Consider the following 17,453-nt stretch of genomic DNA (forward strand, 5'->3'; position numbering starts at 1 on the left):
TTTGAGTCCAATATGACTCTTCTATGAAACATATTGGACTCATAACAGTTCCTCGCCATTTGGTAAATGTCCTGATTTATCTTTCTGAGGTTCAATATAAATGATCTCTCATTACGCCACATTGAACTCCAGCTGCTGCAGTTTCATCCCTCACTATGTCCCTTTGCAACTTTCCTCTCCTATCCACATTACTGACTGTGTCACCTCAATTAGTGTCATCAGTAAACTATCCCAGACTGTTCCTTCAACAGCGTCATTGATCAATGCAATGAGTCTCCAGTCAAGATCCCAAGGAAACATCGCTGGACACATCCTGACAATCAGAGAACATTCCCTTTATCCCAGCTCTCTATTTCCTATCTCCCAAACAAATTGTGAACCCATGTCACAAGGATCTTCCAATTCCACACACATTCAGCTTGGTGAATAATCTCCCATGCAGGACATTATCAAATACCATATAAACAAAGCTCCAGAGATCCTGTCCAGCATGTTAATGATCTCCTCAATTTAAATTAATCATGTTGGTTACAATGACTGCTGCACAAGAATTAACAACAGGTGTAACCACCCAGAGAACACGGTGAACAGAAGATCATAAGAAATAGGAGCAGGAATTGGTCATTCGACCTCTGCTACCTGATGTCCCATTCAGTACAATCAGGGTTAATCTTCGACCTCAATCCCACCTTCCAACACTATCCCCATCTCCTTTATTCCCTCAGCATCCAAAAATCCATCAATCTTGGTCTTGAATCTATTTAGTGAGTGAACATCCACAGCTCCCTGGGAGAGAGAAAGCCAAAGATTCACTTTGTAAAAAAAAAAAAAAATGCTTTTTCAATTAAGGCGCAATTTAGCGTGACCAATCTACCTACCCTGATCCATCTTTTTGGGTTTTATGGGGGTGACACCCACGCAGACACGGGGGAGAATGTGCAAACTCCACACGGACAGTGATCCGGGGCCGGGATCGAACCGGGGTTCTCGGCACTGTGAGGCAGAAGTGCTAACCGCTGCGCCACTGTGCAACCATATTCCAAAGATTCACAACCCTTTCAGTGAAGACATTTCTCATCTCCTTCCTCATCAACTGACCTCCGATTCTGAAGCTTGAATGACAGCGCAAAACAAACTTTCCATAGCAACAAATATCTTAGTGTCAGCGAGCACGTGATATTTCCATTGTCACAGTCAGTGCAGTTCCCTTTCCTTCACTCAAACTGGTTTGTGCTTTTTCCTGCCTCAAATTGAGCCTGTTTAGAAACTATGGTGATGGCTGATCTGACTGGGATGTGCAGTGTGAGGGGGAGGTTTGTCCTGTGATCACAGTTTGACCCAGTCCAGTTAAAGGGCCTTCATTTTGATTAAATGGAGCTTGTCAAACCCTTGGCATCATTTCGGTGACAATGACTAATTGTGTTGGAATCCAATCACAGGTTTCCACTCAGTTACAACCCAGAGAACAAGTTGCAAGTGGGAGGGATAGGGAAGGGATTGTCAGTCTCTGTCCCCTTCCCCCATCGCCACCCTGTTCCCCCACCCCCATCGCCTCCCCCATCGCCACCCTGTCCCCCAAACCCATCGCCACCCTGTCCCCCTCCCCATCCCATCCTGTCCCCCTCCCCATCGCCACCCTGCCACCCCTCCTTCGCCACCCTGTCCCTCTCCCATCGCCACCCTGCCCCCCTCCCCCTTTGCCACCCTGTCCCCCTCCCCATCCCGTCCCCCTCCCCATCACCACCCTGCCCCCCCTTCGCCACCCTGTCCCCCTCCCCATCGCCACCCTGTCCCCACCCCCATTGCCACCCTGTCCCCACCCCCATTGCCACCCTGTCCCCCTCCCCCTTTGCCACCCTGTCCCCCTCCCCATCGCCTCACCCCACCCTGTCCCCTACCCCATCACCTCCCCCTCCCCATCCCATCCTGTCCTCCCCCCCATCCCACCCTGCCCCCCTCCCCACCTCACCCTGCCCCCCTTCGCCACCCTGTCCCCCTCCCCATCGCCTCCCCCTCCCATCCTGCCCCCCTCCCTGTCACCACCCTGTCCCCCTCCCCATTGCCACCCTGTCCCCACCCCCATCGCTACCCTGTCCCCCTCCCCCATCGCCACCCTGTCCCCCTCCCCCTTTGCCACCCTGTCCCCCTCCCCATCGCCCCATCCCACCCTGTCCCCTACCCCATCACCTCCCCCTCCCCATCCCATCCTGTCCTCCCCATCCCACCCTGCCCCCCTCCCCATCTCACCCTGCCCCCCTTCGCCACCCTGTCCCCCTCCCCCATCGCCTTCCCCTCCCCATCCCATCCTGCCCCCCTCCCTGTCACCACCCTGCCCCCTCCCCCTTCGCCACCCTGTCCACCACCCCTATCGCCCTGTCCCCCATCCCACTCTGTCCCCCTCCCCCATCACCTCCCCCATCCCATCCTGTCCCCCACCCCATCACCACCCTGCCCCCCTCCCCCTTTGCCACCCTGTCCCCCTCCCCATCGCCCCATCCCACCCTGTCCCCTACCCCATCACCTCCCCCTCCCCCATCCCATCCTGTCCTCCCCATCCCACCCTGCCCCCCTCCCCATCTCACCCTGCCCCCCTTCGCCACCCTGTCCCCCTCCCCCATCGCCTCCCCCTCCCCCATCCCATCCTGCCCCCCTCCCTGTCACCACCCTGCCCCCCTCCCCCTTCGCCACCCTGTCCACCACCCCATCGCCCCGTCCCCCATCCCACTCTGTCCCCCTCCCCCATCACCTCCCCCATCCCACCCTGTCCCCCTCCCCCATCACCATCTGGGGGCAGAATTCACTGCTCTCTCTCTCGCTGATTTACTAACTGTGGGAGCGTGGTTCATATAAATTAATTTTGTGCGAGTGTGTCTATGTGTGTGTCTGCGTGTGTCTATGTGTGTGTCTGTGCGTTTACATCCGTGTGTGTGTGTGTTTAAATCTGTGTATGTCTGTGTGTTTACATCCATGTGTCTGTGTGTTTACATCCATATGTCTATATGTTTACATCCGTGTGTCTGTGTGTTTACATCCGTGTGTCTGTGTGTTTACATCCGTGTGTCTGTGTGTTTACATCCGTGTGTCTGTGTGTTTACATCCGTGTGTGTCTGTGTGTTTACATCTGTGTGTCTGTGTGCGCCTGTGTGTGCATCTGTGTGCATGTGCGGTTTCTGTGTGCATTTGTCTGCCTCTGGTTTTCTGTGGTGTGCCTGTGTGCATGCACATTGTGTGTACATGTCCATGTGTGTGTGCACGTCTGAATGTGGGTGTACATCTGCTTGTTTCTGTTTGTGTTTCGGGCCCTTTTGGGATTGTCTGACTTACCACTTATGTACACACTCACATATACACTCACTCACAGATACACTCACACTCACAGATATACTCACACTCACAGATACACACGCACTCGGCACAGGCTTGGAAGGCCGAAAAGGCCTGTTCCTGTGCTGTACTTTTCTTTGTTCTTTTCTTTGTTGTTGTAAACGTTCACAGCAACAAGTGAAGGCCATTCAGCCCCTCTAGCCTGGCCCCCATTTAATTCCATGATGTCCGATCTGTATGTAAAATCCATTTCCCCGTCTTTTGATCCTGATCCCCTGATAAACTTAGGGACATCAAAACAGAAGGAGGCCATTCCGCCCCTCAAACCTGTTCCACCATTTAATTAGATTATGGCTGATTTGCATATTAACCCCATCCACCCCACTTGGTTCCATATTCTTTATTGCCCTTCCTAACATATATCTCCAGGTCTAATTTTACATATCAGTTGACGTGCCAAAATAGTCCCTGTGTTTAGGGTGTTGAGTAAACTGAAGTCACGAGTTGAAGGGACTGGAAAGTGGAGGTGACATTGTTCTCTGAGCATTGGGATGGTTCACAGCTTGGAATAAACATTATGTATTTTTGAAATTAACTTATGGGTATGGGCTTTGCTGGCTAGACCAGCATTTATTGCCCGTGAGAAGGTGGTGTTGAGCTGCCTTCTTGAACTGCTGCAGTCTCTGTAGTGTAGATACACCCACAGTGCTGTTCGGGAGGGAGTTCCAGGTTTTTAACCCAGTGACGGAGAAGGAACGGTGAGATATTTTCAAATCAGGATGGTGTGAGGCTTAGAGAGGACCTTCCAAGTGGTGGTGCCAGGTATCAGCGACCCTTGTCCTTCTAGATTGTAGCGGTTGTGGGTTTGGAAGGTGCTTCCTTAACAGCTTTGTTGAATTCCTGCAGTGCATCTTGTAGATGGTACACATGGACTGTTCGTCGGTGGTGGAGGGAGTGAATGTTTGTGGAAGAGATGCCAATCAAGTGGGTTGCTTTGTCCGGGATGATATCAAGCCTCGAATGTTGTTGGAGCTGCACTCATCCAGGCAATTGAAGAGTATTCCATCACACTTCTGACTTGTGCCTTGTAGATGGTGGACAGGCTTGTCAGGAGGTGAGTTACTCACTGCAGGAGTCCTAGCCTCTGACCTGCTCTTGTAGCCACAGTATCTATATGGTTATATATTATACACTCAGGTTTATTTGCTACCGCCATCAAGAATTCTCCAAGCTTAAAGTTATTCACTTCTGTAGGGACCACCAGAGCATGAGAAGGTGGTGGTGAGCTTGATTATCCTCAGCTCCACTTATTCTCAGAAGTATAACTTTAATTACCCCTCACTTGACTGTGGAAGCATCCATCCTTGTTCTGGTTACTTCTCCAATACTTCTAAATTAATCTGCTGCTTACTTTCTTTTGCAATATGACACTATGAGATCCACTGTAGATTATCACACTAGTTTTGAACGAGGCAACCTTTCAACTTCTATTCATCACAAAATTCAAACGGAGATTAAGCCTCACCCAACTTCTAAATGGTTAATGGCAAAGTTAGTATATTACTCCGCTTACAGTATAGGTTTGTCTAACAGTCATTTATTTTGGCTATCCTTTCTCAGTGAGATCCAAACTGCAATTAAAATCGCTCCCACCTAACAGCAAAATAAATTGAACCCTGAGGGCCTTCCTCATCTCCACCCATCTCCATGACGAAGTAGCCCACTCTGGGCTATCTTCAAACTGACTTTTAAACCAATTCTCCCTGTGCACAATTTTTTCTTAGCTCTGGTGAAATAAATCCATTTTACAGTCTTTCAGGTCTCACTAAATGCGTTTAAACGCATTTTGCTCTTACTCCCAAAACAAAACAATCTCTCTGGACTACCATTCCTGCAAGAAGCGCAAACATCATGGGCTGGATTCTCCATTCTGGAGACTAAGTCCCCACGCCGGCATGAAAATGGCAGTGTTTCACGCCAGGAAAACGGCGCAAAATGGCCTCCGATTCCATGTTCCGGGGGCGGGGGGGTGGAGGGGTATATGTGGACTGGGCGAGCAATCAACTTCACAAGCTCATCAGCACTCTGCTGAATTCCATATCCAGTTTAAGATATAAAATATTACTTTTTGTGATGTTTTCTTCTTGCAATATTTATGGAGCAATGGTCCCTCTTCTTCATTCTTATTCACAGGCGAATTTTAAATTCTCTTTTTGAGATAACAATTTCAAAATGGCTACTTTTTGTGCCAACAACCGTTCCTTCTTTGATCAAAATCCTTTCTAGCTGTTCCATAAATGTCGTTTACAATTATTTCTTTGCTCTGATGAAGTACGTGTGTGCAAAGTGGTTCAGCTTCTTGCAATTAGAGCACTGCTTTCCTCACACTGAGCTCACAATTGAAGACTCACTCCTCTGTGTACATCCACTGATGAAACAGGAGGCCTGAGGACCTCAAGAAGGATTCCTCATACACCTCACCCGGGAAAGGATTCACCCTGTGTGAATGCATTGGTGTAAACGGAGGGACAGTGAGTCCAGGATTGATTTGTCACATACCTTGCCTGGGAAAGATTTATTCTCTCTGTGAATGTGTGCGTGCACTGAGGGACAATGAGTGTGAGAATGGTTTCTCCCTGGTGTGAATGTGTTGATGTTGGCGGAAATATGACGATTCTAAGAACAATTTTTAAAAAGATAAATTTTGAGTACCCAATTTTTTTTTTTTCGATTAAGGGGTAATTTAGCATGGCCAATCCACCTAACATGCACATCTTTTGGTTGGGAGAATGTGCAAACTCCACACAAACAGTGTCCTGGGGCTAGGATCAAACCCGGATCCTCAGTTACATAGGCAGCAGTGCTAACCTTTGCACCACCGTGTCACTCTAAGACCAGTTTTTCACACACCTCACACTTGAATTGAATGGTTTCTCCCTGGTGTGAACATGTTGGTGCGCTGCCAGTGATGATGACTGGGTGAATGCTTGATTGCACACTTCGCAGTTGGAGGGTTTCTCTCGATTGTGGATCCTCTGGTGCCTCAAGAGATAAGGGGCTTGGGAGAAAGTCATCCCACAAAATTGATTGTTGAAGGATTTCTCCCCTGTGTGAATCCTCTGGCTTTTCAGAAGGGTTGAAAATTTTGCAGAAGCTTTATTGCAAACATCACACTTGAAGGGTTTCTCCTCTGTGTGAATCCTCTGGTGTATCAGAGGTTCGAAGATGTTGCAAAAGCTTTATTGCAAAACTTACATTTGAATTGTTTCTCTCCTGTGTGGATTGTCTGATGTCGCAGGAGTTGTCACAAACCTTACACTCGACCACTTCCTCCCCTGTGTGAATGAGCTGATGTGCACAGAGGATCCTTAACAGCAAGAATGATTTGTCATACAATTCACACGTGAAAGATTTCTCTCCATGCGACTATGTTGGTGTCTGCGGAGATGTGATGATTCTGAGAATGATTTCTCACTGTGATGAATCAAGAATTTTAGGAATATTGGATTCTAAATATTGAGACAATTTAAGGGTTAAAAGCCGAGGGTTATAGTGTGTCTGACTGCAGTGATGATGATATTTTTAAAAAAGATTTTGTTATGCAGGGCCTGGGAGCTTTTAGGAGCCAGAAGGTGAAATTGATCAGAGGAATGTGCTTTTCAGTCTAGGCTAATGCGCTGTGGTTGAGGAAAGTCTCTGGGGAGTTAATGTACTTTCAGCCTGCAAAGGTAATTTGTTTTTCAGCTTGGGGAGATTAAATTATTGCTGGGTGGAGCTGAGGGAGGCAGCGACATTTGGAAATGATTATTATTACATTTGGGAAATTATTGGAGAAAGGAGTTGAAGTCTGACCTGTCTGACACTGAGTTCAGAATTCTCTCACAATAGGATAGTTAGAAAAAGAGTAATAATACTGGTAAAGCAGAGTAGTCTTGTCGGAGGACAAGGAAGAAGCTGAAACACGCAAGATGAACCAGCCTTTTTGAAGATATTCAGCCAGAGTCTGAAGAGGTTCTAACCTCCCGCTAACGAAAGAGGGAGTGAGTCCCATCTTTGCAGGTCCTTCTTCACTTCCTCACCAGGCTGGGGAGGTGCCATCCACCAATCCGCCGATCTAAGAGTGATAGAAAGCCTCTCTATTGCTAGTGCAAACAGGAGCGGCAATAGTGGGCACATTCGCCTGTGCAGCCGAAAGTATTTTTAAATGGAGGTGTTTGTGCGTACATTTGACGTAAGAGCGCCGTACAAGAGCTTCACCCACATGGTGAATCCCTCTCTGAATCCAAAACGTTCAAGCACCTCCATGAGGTACCGCCATTCTATTCAATCAGAATATTTCTCAGCGTCCAGGGAGACGATCACCTCAGGTGTCCTCTCCCTGATTGGGACTACACTACATTCAGCAGGCGTTTGATGTCTGCTATTAGTTGTCTTCCTTTCGCAAACCCGATTTGATCTTCCGCAATCGCATCTGGCAGGTAGCTCTCCAGTCGCCTCACCAGAGCTTTCCCTGATTGCATGGAGTTGATGCACTCCACGATTTTGCCCAGTCCCGGGAGTGCTTCCAATTCCTGTTTTTTGTCCTCCCCCACTGCCGGTATGTCTAGCTTATCGAAGAACTGTTCCATTCCCGAGGCCCCTTCCGGGGGCTTGGAGGTGTATAGCCCTTGGTAAAAACTCATAAAGGCCTTATTGACCGTGTTTGGGTCCGCTACCATTCTACCATTACTGTCCCTGATCTAAGCTATCTCTTTTGCGGCAGCCTGTTTTCTTAGCTGGTGTGCGAGCATGAGGCTGGATTTGTCTCCGTGTGCCTTGTGGAGCTGATGGACAGCCTTCCGTGTGGAAAGCAGGTCATCAATAGCTTTTTCCTTTCTGCCAGCAGTTCCACGGTTGGGGCTATGGAGTACTTCCGATCCACTTCCAGTATGCAGTCGATCAGCCGCTGCTTGGTTTCCCTTTCCTTCCTGTCCACAAGGGCACTATAAGCCATAATTTACCCTCCCTGATCACTGCCTTCAGTGCCTCCCAGAACGTGGAGAGTGAGACCTCCCACTCTAGTTGCAAGATACATAATCGTTGATGACTTGAGAGATTTTAGTGTTGAATTTGTTATCAGTGAGGAGAGCTGCATCCAGTCTCCATGGTGGGGGCGTTTGGCCCATCCCTTCTCCAATCACATGTCTATGTAGTGTGCCGGATGGTCGGAGATCACAATGGCAGAGTATTCCGCCTTTGTTGTCCCTAGAAGCCCCCTCTTCCCAACCACAAAAGGGTCTATCCGTGAGTAGATTTTGTGCACGTGTGAGTAGGAGAATTCTTTTGCCCCTGGGTGATGGAACCTCCACGAGTCTATCCCCCATCAGCTCCATGAAAGTATTCAGTCTGCGTGCCAGGCGTGACATTACCTGTCCTGGGGTTGGATCTGTCTAACTTTGGGTCTTACACACAGTTAAAGTTGCCCCCCATGATTTGTCGATGGGTATCCAAATCTGGGATTTCAGCCATCGTTTTCTTGACGAACTCTGCGTCGTCCCAGGTCGGGGTGTATATATTTACCAAACTACCGGGGCCTCTTCTAGGATCCCGCTAACCATAATGAATCGCCCCTCTGGGTCCATCACTGTGCCCGTTGCCGTAAATTAGGCTGCTCCCCTCCCCCTCAACCTGGTATCAAAACACGAGTGAAATGTTTGTCCCACCTAGCCCTTCCTTAACCGCTGTCGGTCTCTCTTCCTCAGGTGTGTCTGACTCTTAAGATGGGCGAGGACTCTGGATCTCTTCACCGCCCCGTTGAGGCCCCTTACGTTGCATGTAACTATGCGGATGGGGGTGGGGGGGGTGGCCTCATGTGGGGTTAACCATATTCACCATTTGGGCCTGGCCCTGTCCGATCGGGCCTCCCCTCGTTCTCGGACCATTCAAGATGGCCACCAACTGCTTCCCCTTTCTCGCCGTCTGCACGTGCAGCCTATTGCCACCAGCACTCTAGCCCTTCCCCCCCCCCTCCCCCATCGCTCCCCCCTCTCCCCTTGCCCTTGTGTTTCCCCCTTCTAGTCTCCCCCCCTCCCCCCCCCCCCCCTCCTCGGCTCTGTCCTCCCTCCATACTCCTGACCTCCCCTTCTTTTGCCTTTGTTTCCCCTGAACTTCCATGTTTCTTCTTCCTCCTGCTAGGTGCCCACTTCCTCCAGGAAGGTGTGCTGCGGCCTCCTCCTTCACCGTACTCCCGTACACCAGCTTACTTACCAGTGTAGCAGCATCCTTTTCGTGCCTGTTTAATCCCCGTCTACCCCCACCCCTACCTAATCTCTCTGCCCGAATCATTTCCTATCTTTCTTTCCCTTGGCCTTCGTGCTCCGCCTTCTCACCCATGTGTGCTCTTCCTGTCTGTCTAAGTTGTTCTGGAGAGAATTGTTGGCCTTCTCAGGGGTGTTGAAGTAATGATCCTTTGCCTGGTATGTGACCCATTACCTGGCAGGGTAGAGCATGCCAAACTGCACCTTGCTCTTGTAGAGAGCGGATTTGGTGCTGTTAAATTCGGCTCAGGGCTTGGCCAGGTCGCCGCAATGTCCTCGTACAAGCGAATGGGATGTCCCTCCCATTGGCACCATCTCGTACCTTTTGCCCATATCAGGATTCATTCTTTATCTCGGTACCTGTGGAACTTCACAATCATTATCTGTGGAGGTTCCCCGATTCTGGGCCGCTTTCAAATCGATCCGTGGATGTGGTCCACCTCCGGGGGTTTGTTGAAACCCTCTTTACTGACCAGATTCCCGAACATCTCTGAGATGCATTCAGTAAGGTTTCTCCCCTCCAGCATACCCACGATTCTCAAGTTTTGGCGGTGAGACCTATTTTTTTGATCATCGGTTTTCTCCCTTAGGCCCTCCTGAGTCTTATTCAGGCCGCCACTTGGGTCTCCCCGGTCTCCTTGGTCTGTGGCGGCTTCTCCAGGTCTCTCATCTTCGATTCCTGGGCTTCATGTTGCTGCTTCATTTTGGCCATCACCTCCCTCATGAGGGCTGTCGCCCTCTCCACCGCTATCTCGACAGCTGCCAGGAGGTCTCTTTTCTGCTCCTCTCTGTTCCTCTGGAGCTCAGCAGTGATGAAGCCCATGAGCTTGTCCATCAGCGCCTGGGATGCACTGAGAACTCCATGGAATCAGCCCTTCCTGTTTCCTTGCCACCTCATGTGGCTGCTGGCTCCGAGGTCGAGGTTCCTCTTTCCCATGTTCCTCTTTTCGGATTCCTCCTCGATGTGGTCTGCTGGGTTTAGGTTGGGTGGGAGGTTTGGATAATTTTGGTGCCCGTTTGATGGGGTTAAAATGTTGTTTCGCAGTTTTCATAGGGGAGCCACCTTGCGTGTGACCACTCACTCCATAACCATCACCGGAAGGAACAATAATTTTTTAAAGGGTAATTGTAAACTATTTTTTTCGGGTGTCAAGTTGAAGAGTTTAATATTTTATTCCCCCAAAAATTTTATTTTAAAAATACCAAATCCATATTTTTTCAGGCAATCACTCCTGGAGCGACTCATTCTTTTTGTACAGTCTTATAAATAAACTAGAATATTGGGCTTTGGGTCCAGTTTCCGAGCCACTGTTGGGGTCTGGCCTGGGATTGTAATACTCAACACATGTCACACATAAACGGCTTCTCTCCTGTGTGGCTGCTTTATGGAGATGTGATGAATAGGAGATATTGACAGACTAAGTGGATGGGCTAAATTGTGGCAGATGGAATTTAGTGTAAGCAAGTGTGAGGTTATCCATTTTGGATCAAAAAAGTACAGAATAGAGTACTTTCTAAATGGAAAGAGTTAGGTAAAGTGGATGTCCAAAGAGACTTGGCGGGGGGCGGTTTCAGGTACATGGATCCTTAAAATGCCACGAACAAGTGCAGAAAATAATCAAAAAGGCTAATGGAATGCTAGCATTTATATATGTTTTTAAATTTAGAGTACCCAATTCATTTTACCAATTAAGGGGCAATTTTAGTGTGGCCAATCCGCATACTATGCACATCTTTGGATTGTGGGGGCGAAACCCACGCAAACATGGGAAGAATGTGCAAACTCCCGACGGACAGTGATCCAAGAGCCGGGATTGAACCTGGGACCTCGGCGCCGTGAGGCAGCAGTGCTAGCCACTGCGCCACCGTGCTGGCCTTGCCAGCCTTTATATCTAGAGGATTGGAATATAAAGTCACAGGAGTAATGCTGCAGCGAAACAAAACCCTGGTTAGACCCCACTTGGAGTACTGTCGGCAGTTCTGAGCATCACACCTCAGGAAGGATATCTTAGCCTTGGGGGGAGTGTAACATAGGTTTTCAAAAACGATACCTGGACTACAGGCGTTAAGTTACGAGGAGAGATTACTCAAATTAGACCTGTTTTCACTAGAGTTTAGAAGGTTAAAGGGTGATCTGATCGAAGTATTCAAGATATTAACAGAGAAAGACAGGGTAGATAAAGATAAACTATTTCCACTGATTCTAAAAATAGGGGCATAATCTAAACATTAGGGCTAAACCATTCATGAGAAATGTTAGGGAGAACCTCTTCACTCAAAGGGTGGTCGAGGTTTGGAACTCTCTCCCACAAACAGCAGTTGTAGCTAGAACAGTTGTTAATTTTAAATCTGAGATAGATAGATTTTTGTGAAGCAAAGATATTAAAGGATATGAACCAACGGCAGGTATGTGGAGTTAGGTCACAGATCAGTCAAAATCTCGTTGAATGGCGGGACAGGCTCGAGGGCTGAATGGCCTACTCCTGTTCCTATGACTGACCTGAATGATTTCTTGCACATCTCACATCTGAAAGGTTTCCTTATAATGGAGGAGTAGGTTATTCGGACCATCGAGTCTGCACAGATCCTCTGAACGAGCACCCTACAGAGGCCCACTCCCCCAACCTATCCCCATAACCTAACCTGTGCACCCTGGATAGGAAAGGGCAATTTAGCTTGTCCAATTCACCTAACCTGCACATCTTTGGCCTGCGGGAGAATCATAAAATCCTTACAATGCAGAAGGAGGCCCATTATGTCTGCACTGACCCTCTGAAAGAGCACTCTACCTAGGCTCAATCTCCCACCCTATCCCCATCGAGGGGCAATGTAGCATATCCAATCCACCTAATTTGCACATTTTAGGACTGGGAGGAAAGCGGAGCACCCAGAGGAAACCCACGCAGACACGGACAGTGACCTGGGGCCAGGATTGAACCCAAGTCCCCGGTGCCATGAGGCAGTAGTGCTAACCACTGCATCACCATGCCGCTCTCTGGTTGATGAATGATTGAAGCCCTCACCACACCTGAAGCCTATTCACACTTCTTGACAACCTCATGCTGGCCGATGGCTCATAGCTGAACCATGGAATGGTTGGCTCTGATGGATGCAATGTCTGACTTGAGCTTGCTCGCAATTGCTCATGTTTGGCCCCTTGTTCCACACTGTAACCAATCACTGTTTTGTTGATGTACCATTTGTCAATGTTCTCTGTTGATTATTCTTGTGTCTACTACATACGTACTGTGTACATTCCTCGGCCGCAGAAAAATACTTTTCACTGTACTTCGGTACATGTGACAATAAATCACATTTTTTAAAATCAAGAAACGTCTCCAAACTCGCTCTCTTTCAAACAAATTCATATCAGTGATTGCCAAACAATAAATTGCATTAGAAAGTATTTCAGCTTTAGTTGAATTTTGTTCCGCTAAGACCCGTCCTCTCTCTGTATTGAAATCAGTCTTGTTCACAGTGAGTTTGATTGTCCATTTAAGTCACAGGTCATAACAGGGACAGTACAGTGTTCCTTTAAATATGCAGATCACTTGGCGGGAGCCGGGGCGCATGCTCACTGGATGCTAACCAACTACGCTTGCGCGTTAGACTCCAGGAAGGAAAGCAGCCACCTAATAGCCGCGCGCGAAGGTGAGATTGGCCCCGCAAACCTGAATGAGTGGCCTGGGGGGAATGGGTTGGGGTTAGGATGCAGTAGGGTTGGATGGGGGATGGATAGCGGAGAAAGAAAGTGGGAGAGGAACGAAATAAAACACAAACCCTTCAAGTCTGAAAAAAACCGACGGCGGTTTTGGAGAGGCTGTCATCAAGTCAGAACTACATTAACCATGGTGCATGTGGGCCCGGGGCCTGCGCAGTGAGGAGCGGCCCCATGGAATCAGGGGAGAGAGCCCGCGGTGCCTGATGGGGGCTGTAGTTCTGTAGCGCGCAGCGTCGGTTGGCGCCCAGCGTTCGGCAGTTGGAATGTGAGGAAGCGCGAGCCCGAGCGGCTGAATCGAATTGAAAAGCAGAGATTGACCCTTGGTAGGAACCAGAGCGATGGCGGTGGGAAGATTCACCATTGCAACAGGTTCTCTGCATACAGCTGAAGAGGAAAATGTGCCACAAGTCATACAGTCCCACTGACAGGACAACACAGAAGAGTTGCGGGAGGAGGACAGTGGTCGGGCATGTCAAAGGCTGCAGAGGTTGCTTCTCTCTCCACAAATGTTTCCAGACCTGAGCATTTTCTGAATCTGTCACATTTCCAGCATTCACAGTATTTTGCCGCATTGGATTCTAAGAGCTGGCTGTGTGCTTTACGGAAGTGGAGACAATGGGTTGATTTGATGGAGCTTTGAAAATGTCTTATTTGTCTTCATGCCTTCATGTGGATAAATTATTTCAATTGGAGAGGTTAGGGAGGACCAACGGTCATAGTTCCAAGTTGTGCAAGGACAGGACCACAAATTTGTCAATCACACCCCTCACTCACATTTTCCCAATTTCTCCATTTTTGCCGTATCTGTTGCCACCTTCGAAAACAGTGCTTCTGACATGTCTGCCTTTTTCCTCAACCAAAGTTTAACCCCTGCTGTGGTTAACAGAATACTCAACTGTGTCCGATCCTGCACCTCTAACCTCACCCCTTCCTCTCCGAACCATGATGTGATGCCGGCGTTGGACTGGGGTGAGCACAGTAAGATGTCTTATAGCCCCAGGTTGAAGTCCAATAGGTTTGTTTTGAATCACCAGCTTTCAAAGCACAGCTCCTTCCTCAGCACCTGAGGAAGGAGCTGTGCTCCAACAGCTAGTGATTTGAAACAAACCCGTTTGACTTTAACCTGGTGTTGTAAGACTTCTCTGAACGACTTCCGGGTGCGGCGATGACCAGCTAAGTCGCACGTTTCGGCAGCTCCCGGTGGAACGGACTTTTGGGCTCTTAATAAGAGCCCCAACAGCAATTTTAACGGCGAAAAGCACTATGCGGTAAACCAGAAGGGAATCCCCCCTGGATACGGATGGAAAAAGGAGAGGAAAGTGGCCGGATTGCGGTGGATCCTTTAGAGCAGCGGCAAGGAAGGCAAGCAAAAACCAAGATGGCGTCGGAAGGTGGCAGTTTAATATGGGGCCCTGAACAACACGAGTTTTTGAAACGCTGTGTGGAAGAGCTTAAAAAGGAGATGAAGAAGGAGCTGTTGGCCCCGATATTACAGGTGATTGAAGGGCTAAAAGATGAGCAAAAGACCCAGGAGCGGGAGCTTCGGGTCGTGAAGGCAAAGGTTGCCAAGAACGAGGACGATATACAGGGCCTGGTGGTGAAGACGGAGATGCACGAGGCACACCATAAACGATGTGTGGAAAGACTGGAGGTGCTGGAGAATAACGCGAGGAGGAATAATTTAAGGATTCTTGGTCTTCCTGAAGGTGCGAAGGAGCAGACGTCGGGGCATATGTGAGCACGATGCTGCACTCGTTAATGGGAGCGGAGGCCCCGGCGGGTCCGCTGGAGGTGGAGGGAGCATACCGAGTGATGGCGCGAGGAACGAGAGCAGGAGCAATTCCTAGAGCCATAGTGGTGAGATTCCTCCGTTTTAAGGACAAAGAGATGGTCCTTAGATGGGCAAAGAAAACTCGGAGCAGTAGGTGGGAGAACGCGGTGATCCGCGTATATCAAGACTGGAGTGCGGAGGTGGCGAGAAGGAGGGCGAGCTTTAATCGGGCCAAGGCGGTGCTTCACAAAAAGAAGATAAAATTTGGAATGCTGCAACCGGCAAGACTGTGGGTCACATATCAAGGGAGGCACCACTACTTTGAGACGGCGGATGAGGCGTGGACTTTTATTGTGGAAGAAAAACTGGAATAAGCGGGTTATTAAAAAAGAACGTTTGAAACAAAGTGGTGGGGCGAGTATGGGGGGCGAAGAGGGGGGAAAAAGGGGGGGAAAGATGAGTTTTATGTTATTAATCCTGCGATGCGGTAACTTTTCTCTCTTCCACAGGTGGTGGTGGAGGGAGGAAGGGAGGTGGAGGAGATGGGGCGTTGGCCATGGGGGGGCGGGGCCAAAAGGGAAGCGCGGGCTTTGTTCCCGCGCTATGATAATCATGGCGGGAATAGGGAAGCAGGAAGGAGGGGGCGTCGCACGGTGCGAGCCGAGGTCACGGGGGGAAGCCGAGGTCGGCCAGAGTTTGCTGACTTCTGGGAGCAACATGGGGGGTGTAACTACGCTAGTGGGGGATCTAGCGGGGGGGGGGGGGCTGGGAGGGGGTAGTTACTGGGTTGCTGCTGCTGGGGAGAGGGGGGCACCGCCTGGGGGGGGACACAGCTGCGTGGGAACCGGGTGAGGAGCTGGAAAAAGGGGATGGCTAATCGACAAGGGAGGGGGGGGTAAAAAGCCCCCCAACCCGGTTGATCACGTGGAATGTGAGAGGGCTGAACGGGCCGATAAAGAGGGCACGAGTACTCGCACACCTTAAGAAACTTAAGGCAGACGTGGTTATGGTACAAGAGACGCACTTGAAACTTATAGACCAGGTTAGACTACGCAAAGGATGGGTGGGGCAGGTGTTTCATTCGGGGCTAGATGCGAAAAACAGGGGGGTGGCTATACTAGTGGGGAAGCGGGTTATGTTTGAGGCAAAGACCATAGTGGCGGATAGCGGGGGCAGATACGTGATGGTGAGTGGCAAATTACAGGGGGAGGCGGTGGTCTTGGTAAACGTATATGCGCCGAACTGGGATGATGCCAATTTTATGAGGCGCATGCTAGGACGCATCCCAGACCTAGAGGTGGGAAAGTTGGTAATGGGGGGAGATTTTAATACGGTGCTGGAGCCAGGGCTGGACAGGTCGAGATCCAGGACTGGAAGGAGGCCGGCTGCAGCCAAGGTGCTTAAAGATTTTATGGAGCAGATGGGAGGAGTAGATCCGTGGAGATTTAGCAGACCTAGGCGTAAGGAGTTTTCGTTTTTCTCCTATGTCCACAAAGTTTATTCGCGAATAGACTTTTTTGTTTTGGGAAGGGCGTTGATCCCGAAGGTGAGGGGGACGGAGTATACGGCTATAGCCATTTTGGATCACGCTCCACATTGGGTAGACTTGGAGATAGGGGAGGAAACAGAAGGGCGTCCACCCTGGAGAATGGACATGGGACTAATGGCAGATGAAGGGGTGTGTCTAAGGGTGAGGGGGTGCATTGAAAAATACTTGGAACTCAATGATAACGGGGAGGTCCAGGTGGGAGTGGTCTGGGAGGCGCTGAAGGCAGTGGTTAGAGGGGAGCTGATATCAATAAGGGCACATAAAGGAAAGCAGGAGAGTAGGGAACGGGAGCGGTTGCTGCAAGAACTTCTGAGGGTGGACAGGTAATATGCGGAGGCACCGGAGGAGGGACTGTACAGGGAAAGGCAAAGGTTACACGTAGAATTTGACTTGCTGACAACGGGTACTGCAGAAGCACAGTGGAGGAAGGCACAGGGTGTACAGTATGAGTATGGGGAGAAGGCGAGCAGGTTGCTGGCCCATCAATTGAGGAAAAGGGGAGCAGCGAGGGAAATAGGGGGAGTGAGGGATGAGGAAGGAGAGATAGAGCGGGGAGCGGAGAGAGTGAATGGAGTGTTCAAGGCATTCTATAAAAGATTGTACGAAGCTCGGCCCCCGGATGGGAAGGAGAGAATGATGTGCTTCCTGGACCGGCTGGAATTTCCTAAGGTGGAGGAGTAGGAGAGGGTGGGACTGGGAGCACAGATCGAGATAGAGGAAGTAGTGAAAGGAATTAGGAATATGCAGGCGGGGAAGGCTCCGGGACCGGATGGATTTCCAGTCGAATTTTAT

General features: G+C 49.6%; 1 protein-coding gene across 2 annotated transcripts in view; it reads left to right on the forward strand.

The window, feature by feature from the left end:
- The window catches only part of LOC140390134 (uncharacterized), a 39,618-nt gene that overhangs the window by 2,016 nt on the left and 20,149 nt on the right, over nt 1–17,453 (forward strand). The window contains exon 1 of one of the 2 annotated variants that reach the window (XM_072475065.1): nt 13,055–13,271. The exons of the other annotated variant lie outside the window; for it this stretch is intronic. The gene's annotated coding sequence lies outside the window, so the exon portion shown is untranslated. Of the gene's footprint in view, nt 1–13,054; nt 13,272–17,453 lie in introns of those variants that run through there. 2 annotated transcript variants of the gene reach the window in all.

The sequence above is a fragment of the Scyliorhinus torazame genome, chromosome 14, assembly GCF_047496885.1.
Source record: "Scyliorhinus torazame isolate Kashiwa2021f chromosome 14, sScyTor2.1, whole genome shotgun sequence".
In the NCBI taxonomy this organism is placed as follows: domain Eukaryota; kingdom Metazoa; phylum Chordata; class Chondrichthyes; order Carcharhiniformes; family Scyliorhinidae; genus Scyliorhinus; species Scyliorhinus torazame.